This window comes from Caretta caretta, chromosome 23 (genome assembly GCF_965140235.1).
Source record: "Caretta caretta isolate rCarCar2 chromosome 23, rCarCar1.hap1, whole genome shotgun sequence".
NCBI classification, from domain to species: Eukaryota; Metazoa; Chordata; order Testudines; family Cheloniidae; genus Caretta; species Caretta caretta.
Genome location: NC_134228.1, coordinates 10,338,932 through 10,353,973, shown reverse-complemented (window position 1 = coordinate 10,353,973; position 15,042 = coordinate 10,338,932).

Below are 15,042 nucleotides of genomic sequence, written 5' to 3'. Positions count from 1 at the left end.
AAGAAAAGATTGCGGTTATTAGATTGTGATTGAGAGAGGCCCAAGGTGAGTGATGCATTAGGAAACCAGAGAGTTCACATATATTATTCTTTACTCATTCTTTCACTGCCTTTCTTTCAGAAATGAAAAAGTACAGCTCTCAATTAGGTATGAATATCATTTTTCATATATTTAATAAATACAATAATTCACGTAGTATAATCCATAATTATTGTTAAGCATTTTGTACATCAAAGTCAAGTATCAGTTGCTAGCAAAGACCCATTCTAAGCAGAAGTGGGCCCAGAGATTAACAGAGACACAGACAGAAACTAAGTCGGATGTGTCTTCGAATTCCATATGACATTTCCTGTAATTCTCTCCAGTGAAACACAGCTGATGAAGTCTCGACATGTGTCAGACATGCTCTGGGACTTTGTCTCGCGGTGCCTGACCCCGTACAGCTAGAACCAATGTGAGTTTTGAGAGTGACCTCAGTGGGAGCAAGAGAAAACTCTTGGGGCCAAATTTTTAAAGGAATTTAGGTACCTAGGGATACAGATAGGGCCAGATCAGGAGTCTGATTGATGAGCATGGCAACCAGTTACAGGGAATCCAGCATCCACAGATAATAAAGACAACATTTTATTGCAGGCAAAGATAGACGTAAAATCAAGGATGGGGAAAGGACAGGAATCAGGAACAAAAGGGAAAGGCAGTGGAATCAGGGATAACAATAAATGACTGCCCAATCATACAGCAAAAGCTGAACACTCCTTCCCTCAAGTACAAACAAAGCATTAATAACAGGAATGCCCCCTCCCATCTGTCCCCACAGTCTGGCTGGTCGTGTGGCAGAGTGATAGGAAGGGCTGGGGTCCTTTATGGGAAACTCATAGTTCTCCCTTCTGGGCGGAGTGGGCTGCTGGCCACGGCGTGAGGCTGCTGTCTCCTACTGGGCTTGGCTGGCACTGTCCTCAAAGGTACAGCGGAGTCTTGGCGCTCAGTGTCTCCTTGTAGATCTGGGTGCTCCAGGTTGGACTCAAGGACTTGGCTGAGAGAAGCACAATATTCTTTTCCCTTCTGTGCTGGGATCAGCTCCAAGACTGCTTCCTCTCTGGCCTGTGTAACACAACTCCCTGCAGCCAGCTCTCCCACAAACATATCTCTGTCCCGGTTCATGCCATGTCCAGTGCACATGTCCTGGTGGTCGCAGCCAGTGCAGGCTATCTGGGACATGCAGCTGGTTGCCATGCTTATAAGTCATGTTCCTGCTCCTGTCCAGTCCCCACAGGTTGATTGTGTCTCTCAAGCACAGAGTAGGCAGACAGTCTCAGCTCCCGCAACATCTGTTCTGCTGCCTGGGGAACTGCTGGAAGCTGATTTTCTCAAGCCCCCAAACTGTCAAGGAAGCTCCAGAGGGCTTGTGAGAAAGAGTGATGAAAGTCTGAGAGAAGCAGAGAGAGCTGGGTATGGCCAAACACATAGCAAGCACAAGCACTGAATGAAAATATTAGGCTCACTCACTTAATATGGCTGAGCCAGGCTGTGACAATCAGCGACCAGAGACCCCGGGGAGAAAACAGGGGGTCTGAATCCTTAACGAATAAGCAGTTGAATTAACTGATTGTATACAATATTACTGTACTCTAAAAGTGTGTTGAGCGAGCTCTTTTATGAATATAGGTGACACACTGATGATTACTATCATAGTGAAATGTTTGTATTAACACTAGGTGAGGAATTATGGATACTCACTGATATTTTACTCTGAAATCTGTGAGCAAACAAAGGGAGAAATAGGTTTTCTCCCAGACAGGAGAGCAGGCAGCTATCTACCAGTCTCCAGTGAAATTAAGCAGTATGGAATCAAAACAATGGAAGCCCTGATTTATGTACGAATCAGCAGGAGGCTGCAAAGTCCACAGGAAGGGAAGACCAGCAGGAAGCCTTCCTGACTCTTGAAACAGAGAGAATGAAATTTAGGGTAATATCAGAAACTGAAAAAAAACATTAGGGTTATCCATTATTTGGGGGACTAAAGGGGCCAGCACTTTTGAAATCACAGAATGATGGGTCCTTCAGCCACGGGGGTTGAAGTATCTGGGAGCTGTCAATGAGAAACCTGCCTAGGCAAACATTGTAACGGGCTAAAATTAAGTTTCAGTCTTAGAAGTGTTGTCAAGGTTCCTCCCCCACTCTGAACTCTAGGGTACAGATGTGGGGACCTGCATGAAAAACCTCCTAAGCTTATCTTTACCAGCTTAGGTCAAAACTTCCCCAAGGTACAAAATATTCCACCCGTCGTCCTTGGATTGGCCGCTACCACCACCAAACTAATACTGGTTACTGGGGAAGAGCTGTTTGGACGCGTCTTTCCCCCCAAAATACTTCCCAAAAACTTGCACCCCACTTCCTGGACAAGGTTTGGTAAAAAGCCTCACCAATTTGCCTAGGTGACTACAGACCCAGACCCTTGGATCTTAAGAACAATGAACAATCCTCCCAACACTTGCACCCCCCCTTTCCTGGGAAATGTTGGATAAAAAGCCTCACCAATTTGCATAGGTGACCACAGACCCAAACCCTTGGATCTGAGAACAATGAAAAAGCATTCAGTTTCTTACAAGAAGACTTTTAATAAAAATAGAAGTAAATAGAAATAAAGAAATTCCCCCCGTAAAATCAGGATGGTAGATATCTTACAGGGTAATTAGATTCAAAAACATAGAGAACCCCTCTAGGCAAAACCTTAAGTTACAAAAAAGATACACAGACAGAAATAGTTATTCTATTCAGCACAATTCTTTTCTCAGCCATTTAAAGAAATCATAATCTAACACATACCTAGCTAGATTACTTACTAAAAGTTCTAAGACTCCATTCCTGGTCTATCCCCGGCAGAAACCAGCATATAGACAGACACACAGACCCTTTGTTTCTCTCCCTCCTCCCAGCTTTTGAAAGTATCTTGTCTCCTCATTGGTCATTTTGGTCAGGTGCCAGCGAGGTTACCTTTAGCTTCTTAACCCTTTACAGGTGAGAGGAGCTTTCCCCTGGCCAGGAGGGATTTCAAAGGGGTTTACCCTTCCCTTTATATTTATGACAAGCGTATTTTTACTTTTGTTTGTAACCATTTCTATCCCCATTCCTTCAACTTGGTATCACTTATGTCTAGGTCCTATTGGTAATAAACTTGTTTTACTTTTAGAAAACCAGCTCAGTGCTGTACATTAAATCAAAGGGTAAAATCCTTAGCTAATCTATCAGGCTGGTGTGTGTTCTGTTGCTACAGAGGCAGTGAACTAGAGAACTTCTATGAGGGGCCAGTGAGAAGGACTGGACACTGCAAGGGAGATGGGTCTGGGGAGACTTGGAACTGGAAGGGCTGTTGGGGGTCACTTGGCCAGGAATAACCAGGCTGGTGTAAGCCAGGGTGACATCATTATGCTGTGATCAGCCTGTCAGGACTCAGAGCCAAAGCTTCACAGAACAGAAGCACCCAGGGTTGCAGGGCAGGCAGAGGCACAACCTGGTTTTGGTCTGGGTGAACCCCCTAAGTGTCGTATGTGCTATTTATGAAGTTAATACATTGATTAGTCATATTGAAATACTTTTCACATTCTAAAGGGCAAAAATACAGGTGTTGATTGATAATGTTTGATTTTCACAGATGAACTGCAGAGACAAAATGGTGAGTTTACACTGACTTCTAAGCAGTAGCACTCAACAGTAGTGTATGTCCTGTGTTTGTAAGACCCAACACCAGTCCTTCAATAATACATTATACAGCAGCAGGCTGCAAACTGTCAGTTCTGAGCAGTGTCTTTATTCCCTTCTGTAGTCCAAATATAGAATTATTCTGTCTAGTAAGGTAAAATTCCTTGGAATCTGAGAAATATACCTGTGTAAAAGCTAAGCAGGAACAGAGTAAGGACCAGTTTTACACTGAAAGTGAAGTCCAGTTCAAGGTCTCTGCTTTAAGTCAAAGCTTTTGGTGGTATCTGACTTGCTTATATGAGAAATGCTTCTCCCTCTGTACTGTAACCTCAACCAACAGCTCTACTCCACTGTAACAAAGAAAATGTTACAGAATACAGTGAGGCATATGAGAGCAGGAGAAGAACATGAACCTTCACAGGAGCTGGACTTAGGCCATTACACTGGTCCACTACTTGAGTGTCACCTTCAGTGGAATGTGCATATGGACAGTCACTGAAAGGAGAAAGGGAAGTTACTTACCCGTACAGCACCTGCAGTTTGTTGAGATGTGCTGTCCTTGTGCACATTCCATGACCCACCTTCCATCTCCTCTACCCTGGAGGCCTTTTACCTGCCAGGATTCCACAGTAGAGAGGAAACTGAATGGGAATTAGCAAACTCCACCTTTTTTATGCACTTGACATGGGGCATGAAGAGGCTCAAGCCACATGCTCAGCCATACAGGAACTGCCAGCCAAATGATTCCAACGTGGAGCGTATGGGGTGGAATAGCACCATCCGTGGAATGTGTATATGGACAGAACATCTCTGTCCAGGTAAGTAACTTCCCTTTTTCTGTTATCTATCTGATAATGTCGTGAAAGCTCCGCTACAGAAAAGAAGTGACATATTTTGCATGGTTGAAGAAAAAAACATTTTTGTGCCTTTTCCATTGCACTTCAGAATGAAATAATGAGGATTAGAGTCACAAATGTACTTAGGCATTGCAATCCTGAGAGAGAAACCCCTGCATGCCTCATGATACCATCAGCCCAGTGTTTAGGGGTGTGGGGCAATCAGGTTTCAATCCCCAGCTCTATGTGATTTGGAGCAGGGACTTGACTCCAGGTGTTTTGCTTCCCAGCTGAATGCCCTAACCACTGAGTATATTGGGTATTCTGGGACAAGCACACCCCATCTCTTTATGGAGACCTAAGCCTGTTGGACAACTCTAACCAAGACTTTGAGGCTTTCTGGCAAGACAGGAAGGGAGATGCCTAACTTGGGAATACCACTTTGCAGCCACTGGGGCTTACACATCAGTGAGGGCTCCAAGCTGCTCATTAGCTGTGGAGCACAACAGGATTTAGTTGGCTTTGTGCCTGCTTACCGGAGAAACTTAGACACCATGGGAACTTTAGTCACTTAAAGGGTTAGGTGGCAGTTAAGGTTTGGGTTTGAGAATATCAGTGATGCCTCAGAGCTGGACTTAGTCACCTAAATAGGCACTGAGATTCCTAAGTACTTCTGTGAATCTGGTGCCAAGTACTTGATTCAGAGTCCACTGAAGTGCAAGGAAAGTCTCCCATTGACTTCAGTGGGTTTGGATCTGACCCTAGGCCTGCACTGACTTTGTATCACTGTCACATGTATGAGGGGGAGGTTTCCTTTGTTCCTTGAGGCCTCTTTCTTCTGGGACAGAGTCACATGTGCAAATGCTTGTACCTTTTTCACAGGACAGAGCCAAGGGGAAAACATTATGAGACACTACTAGAAGAAGAAGAAGAAGAAGAGAAGGTTACTCACCCTGTGCATTAACTGAGGTTCCTCGAGATGTGTTTACCTATGGGTGCTCCACTTCCTACCCTCCTTCCTTCTGTTTAGGAGTTCAGACATGGACTCTGCTGTAGAGAAGGAACTGAAGGCAGTTGGACCACATAGCACTATATAGCTGCCACTTATGGTGCAAGACACAGGGAGTGTACATGCACTCCAATGGTCATGGCTACCAAAAATCTCTGATCCTAGACACGATACTCAAGCACACCAAAAGTGGAGCTCCCATAGGGATACACATCTCGAAGAACATCAGTTACTGCACAAGGGGAGTAACCTCCTCTTTGGAGGATGCTCTATGGCCTGTGTTATACAGGAGGTCAATCTAGATTATCACAGTGATCCCTTCTTGACTTAGAATCTATGAACCTATCATGCACATTGTCTCCCCTTCACAGCCAGAGATATCCCCCACCAAAGACAATATAGTCTTCAGTATTTTAGCTATTAACTCACTTCCTTCTTGGACCTATCATGACTAAAGCTTATGTCATTTTCATTAAACACTTGTTTTTCAGAACACTTGGAGCAGAGAATAAGTAAGTTTATATCATTTTCTTCCCATGTGTTTTACTAATATTCAGGAATGGGGACAAGAATGATTTATTATTAGACCTCATCCCTCTCTTCTGCCATTGATGGAGCTCTTTATTTGGGTTGTTTTGTTGAATTTATAAATAGACTCCCCCAGTGGTGTTCTGTATTCTCCAAGAACCATAACCCTACTGCAGAGACACAGAGTATCAAAGGAGACATACACACTGACACTGAATGGCAGGCCACGATGTAAATGGTGTCACTGCCTCTTTCGGTAGCAGATGCCATGTTAGTGGAGCAGCATCTTGTGTCATATTCCCCTCTTTTGCTAATTAGTTGTGGCGTGAAGGCTCTGTGCCCCTCACTAGCTGTGGCCAGTATTTATGCTACTCAGGAAAGAAAGGATCTTATTCCCCCTCTTCAATTAGTAGCTAAATGGACATGGACTAAACTCTTTTCTTCTTCTCACCATTTTTCCTTTGCAGAGCAACACCAAGAGGAAACAGGTTAGTTTGCCTAGTTAACTGAATCGTTACAGTCCAAAGACCAAAACCAGTGGCCCCTTCATGAGTTCCAAGGGCTCCAACAGCAGCAGGAATCTTATTACATGCATGGTCATGGGTGGGGGAAGACAAGGGGCCATATATGGGTCTCCAGAGGCCTGGACCTTCCCAGAGCTGACAACTTATGAACTCTTTGCACAGAAGAGGGAGAGAGGCTCAAGGGCAGTCAGGGATGAGAGTGAACACTTCCATGAGCTCCAGGAACTGAACCTGTAGAACAAAGCTGTGGATGAAAATGCAGCAGGACAGAGTTGCTAAAGCTGTAGTAGCTGAGACCATGCAGACACTCCACTTCCTGCCTCAGGGATGGGGCTGGAATAGACTTCCCAAAACAGTTTTGCTCAAACTGGGAAATCACATCAAAGCACCCAGAGGAGGATCTTTGACAATCTCCCTGGAAGGCAAGTGGTGATAATCACACAGGAATGTTGCTAGAGCACAAAATAGAACCGAGATATGCCAGCTTCTGGTCCGGTATATTCAGTAGTAGGCCATGGGATTCTCAGAAACTTTCCACGGGAATGTGTCTATGTAAAAATATTGGGGGTGGGGGGGAAAAAGAAACAAAACATTTCAGTAAAGTCAAAACATATTATTTCAACTGTATTAAAATGGAACATTCTGATTTTTTTTTTCAAAATGACTTTTTCTTTATTTTTTGTGACCATGACCCCCACTGATGCCTATGCTCCACCAGAGTCCAGACAAAGTCAGTTAAAAGGGGAAGATTTGTGAGAGAGAACATGAATCTGCATGGGAGCTGGACTCGGATTACAGAACACAACACTGCACAAAATCAGAATGACCTCAACCTCTCAGGATTCCCAGTTCCATGCAAAACCCACCTCTTTGATTCTGCTTTTGCCAATCACTCCCAACACCTGCATATTTAGGGTGATTTATCTGATAATGTCATAGAGGCTTTTGCAGAGAAAATATAGTACATTTTTTAGCTGGCTTGAAAAATAACCATATTTATGTCATAGGATATCAGGGTTGGAAGGGACCTCAGGAGGTCATCTAGTCCAACCCCCTGCTCAAAGCAGGACCAATCCCCAATTTTTGCCCCATATTCCTAAATGGCCCCCTTAAGGTTTGAACTCACAACCCTGGGTTTAGCAGGCCAAAGCTCAAACCACTGAGCTATCCCTCCCCCTAAATGTCATTGCAACATTTCTTGTTCAGAAGCCCAGCCAAAAGACATCAGTAATTCTGCACTGACTTTGTGTTAGTTACACCCAGATACATGAGGGAAATGTTCCTTATTCATGTAACATGTGCAGTCTCTGTGCCTCTTTCACAGAACAAATCCAAGGAGACATTGTTAAGGTTCCATTCAATCACACTATCATGTGGGAGCAATGTAGGGGGGTCAGAAAAACACTAGCATCACTTAGTCCAAGTCTTAACCTTTCCTTCAATGGATTCAGTGGAAACACTTCCATTGATTACACTGGGAGTAGGACTGGGCCCCCAATTTGACAGCAATAGAGTACAAAAAGTGTCCTTTTTGTTTTTCTTGGCAGAGAAACTCAAGGAGGAAAATGGTAAATAGACTTTGAGTTCTGCAGTTTAGAGGGTGAAAGGTCAGTTATTTCCCCATTGAGGGAAGTGGAGGAGGCAGTTTATTAACTACTGATGGGTAAGGACCTTTCTACTTTTGCATGTGCAGGTATGCTTTGGGAATTCAGACTGGGGAGAATGTGGATATTTTTCACTGGCGAGTTGTCTCTCTGCTTGGTCAGGGTTGAAATGTCAGTTTGGGGCTGTTGAGAGGAAAGAAATGTTCATCATCTAATTTTCCACAAAAACAAAGGCAAAACAGGTGACACATGGAGATGTGTCTCCTTTTGCAAACAATGGCTGGACGACGAAGGCGAGTTTGCTTTGATTTCTGAGATGATCACACAGAGTGGGGTTTTATCAGGGAAATATTTAGCAGCTAGTTCTAGATTGCACCAAGCAAACCTCTGTAAGTCTTATACTACTCTGTGGGGTTTAGTACCCTGTCCTAAGGGTGAATTCTTGATAGTGAAAAGTCCTGAGCATCCCCTTGTATGGGAAACTTCTGCTGGGAACTTCAGGGACCTTTCATTGGAACTTCCACTGACAAGGGGGGGGTTCTCCCCTCCTACAACAGAGTGCAGAGTGCCCCCACATGGTTGTGTGGTTGTGTGGAACCTTAACAATGTCTCATTGGATGTGTTCAGTGAAAGAGGCACCTGTCTTTTTCACTGAGCACATCCAACGAGACATTGTTAAGGTTCCACACAACCACACAACCATTTTGGGGGCAGCTTAGAAGTGTCAGAAAAAATCTAGCAGTCCTTAATCCAACATTTGATGCTTTCTTCAGTGAATTCAGTGGCAAGACATTTATTGACTACCCTACAAGCAGGACTGGACATATATTGAAAAAATGTCCTGTTTGTTTTTCTTTACAGACAAACTCAAGGAGGAAAAGGGTAAGTTTGCTCTGACTTGTGCAGTTTGGAGGGGGATGGGTCAGTCATTTCCCCATTGAGGGATGTGGAAGAGGCCATTTTTTTTAACTGTTGAGGAGTCAGGATCTTTCTGTTTTTATGGTGAGTGGGAGGTGGATGAATATTGCAGTTGGGGCTCAGGGGAATTTGGGCATTTTTCCCTTGCGGGTTGTTTCTCTGTTTTACAGGGTTGTGGTGGGGGTGTCAGATTGGGGCTCTTCAGAGGAAAGAAATGTTTGTTGACTCAGTATGGAGCAAAAACAAAGATAGAAGAGGTGGTGCATTGTGATGGGTCTGCTTATGCAAAACAATGGCAGGAAAGCAAAGGTGAATGATTTCTGAGACAATAGCACAGAGAGGGACATGTTCAGTAGCTAGTTCTAGATTGCACCAAGCAACCCTCTGTGCCCTGGTCTACACTAGGACTTTAGGTCGAATTTAGCAGCGTTAAATCGATGTAAACCTGCACCCGTCCACACGATGAAGCCCTTTATTTCGACTTAAAGGGCTCTTAAAATCGATTTCCTTACTCCACCCCTGACAAGTGGATTAGCGTTTAAATCGGCCTTGCCGGCTCGAATTTGGGGTACTGTGGACACAATTAGATGGTATTGGCCTCCGGGAGCTATCCCAGAGTGCTCCATTGTGACCACTCTGGACAGCACTCTCAACTCAGATGCACTGGCCAGGTAGACGGGAAAAGAACCGTGAACTTTTGAATCTCATTTCCTGTTTGGCCAGCGTGGCAAGCTGCAGGTGACCATGCAGAGCTCATCAGCAGAGGTGACCATGATGGAGTCCCAGAATCGCAAAAGAGCTCCAGCATGGACTGAACGGGAGGTACGGGATCTGATCGCTGTATGGGGAGAGGAATCCGTGCTATCAGAACTCCGTTCCAGTTTTTGAAATGCCAAAACCTTTGTCAAAATCTCCCAGGGCATGAAGGACAGAGGCCATAACAGGGACCTGAAGCAGTGCCGCGTGAAACTTAAGGAGCTGAGGCAAACCTACCAGAAAACCAGAGAGGCGAACGGCCGCTCCGGGTCAGAGCCCCAAACATGCCGCTTCTATGATAAGCTGCATGCCATTTTAGGGGGTTCAGCCACCACTACCACAGCCGTGTTGTTTGACTCCTTCAATGGAGATGGAGGCAACACGGAAGCAGGTTTTGGGGACGAAGAAGATGATGATGATGTTGATGAGGTTGTAGATAGCTCACAGCAAGCAAGCGGAGAAACCAGTTTTCCCAACAGCCAGGAACTGTTTCTCACCCTGGACCTGGAGCCAGTACTCCCCGAACCCACCCAAGGCTGCCTCCTGGACCCTGCAGGTGGAGAAGGGACCTCTGGTGAGTGTACCTTTTAAAATACTATACATGGTTTAAAAGCAAGCATGTGAAAAGATTACTTTGCCCTGGCATTCGCGGCTCTCCTGGATGTACTCCCAAAGCCTTTGCAAAAGGTTTCTGGGGAGGGCAGCCTTATTGCGTCCTTCATGGTAGGACACTTTACCACTCCAGGCCAGTAACACGTACTCGGGAATCATTGTACAACAAAGCATTGCAGTGTATGTTTGCTGGCGTTCAGACAACATCCGTTCTTTATCTCTCTGTGTTATCCTCAGGAGAGTGAGATATAATTCATGGTCACCTGGTTGAAATAGAGTGCTTTTCTTCAGGGGACACTCAGAGGAGCCCGTTCCTGCTGGGCTGTTTGCCTGTGGCTAAACAGAAATGTTCCCCGCTGTTAGCCACAGGGAGGGGGGAGGGTTGAGGGGGTAGCCACTTGGTGGGGAGAGGCAAAATATGACCTTGTAACGAAAGCACATGTGCTATGTATGTAATGTTAACAGCAAGGTTTACCCTGAAAGAGTGTAGCCACTGTTTTATAAAATGTGTCTTTTTAAATACCGCTGTCCCTTTTTTTTTCTCCACCAGCTGCATGTGTTTCCATGATCACAGGATCTTCTCCTTCCCAGAGGCTAGTGAAGATTAGAAAGAAAAAAAAACGCACTCGAGATGAAATGTTCTCCGAGCTCATGCTGTCCTCCCGCACTGACAGAGCACAGACGAATGCGTGGAGGCAAATAATGTCAGAGTGCAGGAAAGCACAAAATGACCGGGAGGAGAGGTGGCAGGCTGAAGAGAGTAAGTGGCGGGCTGAAGACAGGGCTGAAGCTCAAATGTGGCGGCAGCGTGATGAGAGGAGGCAGGATTCAATGCTGAGGCTGCTGGAGGACCAAACCAGAATGCTCCAGTGTATGGTTGAGCTGCAGCAAAGGCAGCTGGAGCACAGACTGACACTACAGCCCCTGTGTAACCAACTGCCCTCCTCCCCAAGTTCCATAGCCTCCACACCCAGACGCCCAAGAACGCTGTGGGGGGGGCACTGGCCAACCAGCCACTCCGCCACAGAGGATTGCCCAAAAAAAAGAAGGCTGGCATTCAATAAATTTTAAAGTTGTAAACTTTTAAAGTGCTGTGTGGCATTTTCCTTCCCTCCTCCACCACCCCTCCTGGGATACCTTGGTAGTCGTCCCCCTATTTGTGTGATGAATGAATAAAGAATGCATGAATGTGAAGCAACAATGACTTTATTGCCTCTGCAAGCGGTGATTGAAGGGAGGAGGGGAGGGTGGTTAGCTTACAGGGAAGTAGAGTGAACCAAGGGGGGGGGTTTCATCAAGGAGAAACAAAGAGAACTTTCACACCGTAGCCTGGCCAGTCATGAAACTGGTTTTCAAAGCTTCTCTGATGCGTACCGCGCCCTCCTGTGCTCTTCTAACCGCCCTGGTGTCTGACTGCGCGTAACCAGCAGCCAGGCAATTTGCCTCAACCTCCCACCCTGCCATAAACGTCTCCCCCTTACTCTCACAGCTATTGTGGAGCACACAGTAAGCAGTAATAACAGTGGGAATATTGGTTTCGCTGAGGTCTAAGTGAGTCAGTAAACTGCGCCAGCGCGCCTTTAAACGTCCAAATGCACATTCTACCACCATTCTGCACTTGCTCAGCCTGTGGTTGAACAGCTCCTGACTATTGTCCAGGCTGCCTGTGTACGGCTTCATGAGCCATGGCATTAAGGGGTAGGCTGGGTCCCCAAGGATACATATAGGCATTTCAACATCCCCAACAGTTATTTTCTGGTCTGGGAATAAAGTCCCTTCCTGCAGCTTTTGAAACAGACCAGAGTTCCTGAAGATGCAAGCGTCATGTACCTTTCCCGGCCATCCCACGTTGATGTTGGTGAAATGACCCTTGTGATCCACCAGAGCTTGCAGCACTATCGAAAAGTACCCCTTGCGGTTTATGTACTCGGTGGCTTGGTGCTCTGGTGCCAAGATAGGGATATGGGTTCCATCTATGGCCCCACCACAGTTAGGGAATCCCATTGCAGCAAAGCCATCCACTATGACCTGCACATTTCCCAGGGTCACTACCCTTGATATCAGCAGATCTTTGATTGCATGGGCTACTTGCATCACAGCAGCCCCAACAGTAGATTTGCCCACTCCAAATTGATTCCCAACTGACCAGTAGCTGTCTGGCGTTGCAAGCTTCCACAGCTATCGCCACTCGCTTCTCAACTGTGAGGGCTGCTCTCATCTTGGTATTCATGCGCTTCAGGGCAGGGGAAAGCAAGTCGCAAAGTTCCATGAAAGTGCCCTTACGCATGCGAAAGTTTCGCAGCCACTGGGAATCGTCCCAGACCTGCAACACTATGCGGTCCCACCAGTCTGTGCTTGTTTCCTGAGCCCAGAATCGGCATTCCACAGCATGAACCTGCCCCATTAGCACCATGATGCATGCATTGGCAGGGCCCATGCTTTCAGAGAAATCTGTGTCCATGTCCTGATCACTCACGTGACCGCGCTGCCGTCGCCGCCTCGCCCGGTATCGCTTTGCCAGGTTCTGGTGCTGCATATACTGCTGGATAATGCGTGTGGTGTTTAATGTGCTCCTAATTGCCAAAGTGAGTTGAGCGGCCTCCATGCTTGTCTTGGTATGGCATCCGCACAGAAAAAAGGCGTGGAACGATTGTCTGCTGTTGCTCTGACGGAGGGAGGGGCGACTGACGACATGGCTTACAGGGTTGGCTTCAGGGAGCTAAAATCAACAAAGGGGGTGGCTTTACATCAAGGAGTATTTGAGGCAGGACTTCACGGAGGGTTCCAATAAGAAATGGTGCACCTAAGTTATTTTTCTTATCGGAACAAGGAGGTTAGTCTGGCCTCTGATTGATACATGGCTAGATTTACCTCGCTGCACCTTCTCTGTGAGTGACTACACTGTGACCTAGAGGAATGAGTCCCCTAGATGGGGGAGGAGGCAAATGAGTACAAAACAAATCTGGTCTATTTCTTGTTTTGATCCACTCCATCTATCTTTTACATCTTTGGCTGGCAGCAGACGGTGCAGAAGGACTGCATGCCATCCACATCTCATGGCTGCTCGGCAGAAGATGGTGCAATAGGACTGCTAGCAATCCATATCGCTTGCCTGGTCACCATAAGACGGTTCAATAGGACTGACTGCAGGACTAAAGAGAATGACCTGGTCAAGTCACTCCAAATTTAGTCCCTGCGCCCATGTCTGCCCAGGCGCTTGTGGCCGACATGGCCAGGAGCACCTCGGACATGATGATGACGGCTACCAGTCATATTGTACCATCTGCTGCCACAAGGCAAGGGGTTGCTGCTACTGTGTAGCAATGCAGTACCACATCTGCCAGCACCCAGGAGACATACGGTGACGGTTACCTGAGTGGTCTCCATGCTTGCCGTGGTATGGCGTCTGCACAGGTAACTCAGGAAAAAAGGCGTGAAACAATTGTCTGCCCTTGCTTTCACGGAGGGAGGGAGGGAACGGGGGCCTGACAATATGTACCCAGAACCACCCGTGACAATGTTTTAGCCCCATCAGAGTGCTCCATTGTGACTGCTCTGGACAGCACTCTCAACTCAGATACACGGTTGTTTGCTGTTGCTCTGACGCAGGGAGGGGCGACTGAGGACATGGCTTACAGGGTTGGCTTCAGGGAGCTAAAATCAACAAAGGGGGTGGCTTTACATCAAGGAGTATTTGAGGCAGGACTTCACGGAGGGTTCCAATAAGAAATGGTGCACCTAAGTTATTTTTCTTATTGGAACAAGGAGGTTAGCCTGGCCTCTGATTGATACATGGCTAGATTTACCTCGTTGCACCTTCTCTGTGAGTGACTACAGTGTGACCTAGAGGAATGAGTCCCCTAGACAAGGGAGGGGAGAAGCAAATGAGTACAAAACAAATCGGGTCTATTTCTTGTTTTGATCCACTCCATCTATCTTTTACATCTTTACAACAAGAGAGTTGCTCTTTTAAAAAGAGAACACAGATCACAAGAAGACCTTATCTGGAGCAGCAGTTGGTGGAGTGAGCCATGAGGCCTGCGCTGGCATCAGGACCCTCCACAGCCTCTGGGTCTAACCACCCTCAGCTGCCTTCCACCTCTGAAGTGGCAGATGACAGACCCTGGGACTCTGATTTTCCCTTGAAAAGGGAGGTTGTTCTGTCTCAGGAACCACCTGGAAAGGGGATTCTTAAGATAGGAGGAAAGGGGGGATTCATCATCTTCGTCCTCAAAGACGGCCTTGAGATGTTTGCATAGTACCCAGGGTTGTACCCAGGTACCTGGGGTTGTACCAGGCAATTGGCCTGTCACCCTGGTACTGGGGTGTAAGTTTTACGGTATCATACTGTTGACTCTGGATCCATCTGGGGAATGGCTGTCGAATCCAGTACCTACAGACACAGGTGTGGCAATGCCTCTTTTGGTGCCTTCAACCCTGCAGGTCTACATGATAGCAATGGACTTGTTTTGTTTGTCCATGCCAACCTCACCACTACCTCAGGAGTCAGCGGGACTATCGATATCATCTGCTATTCCAGGCCCTTCAGCTTCTTC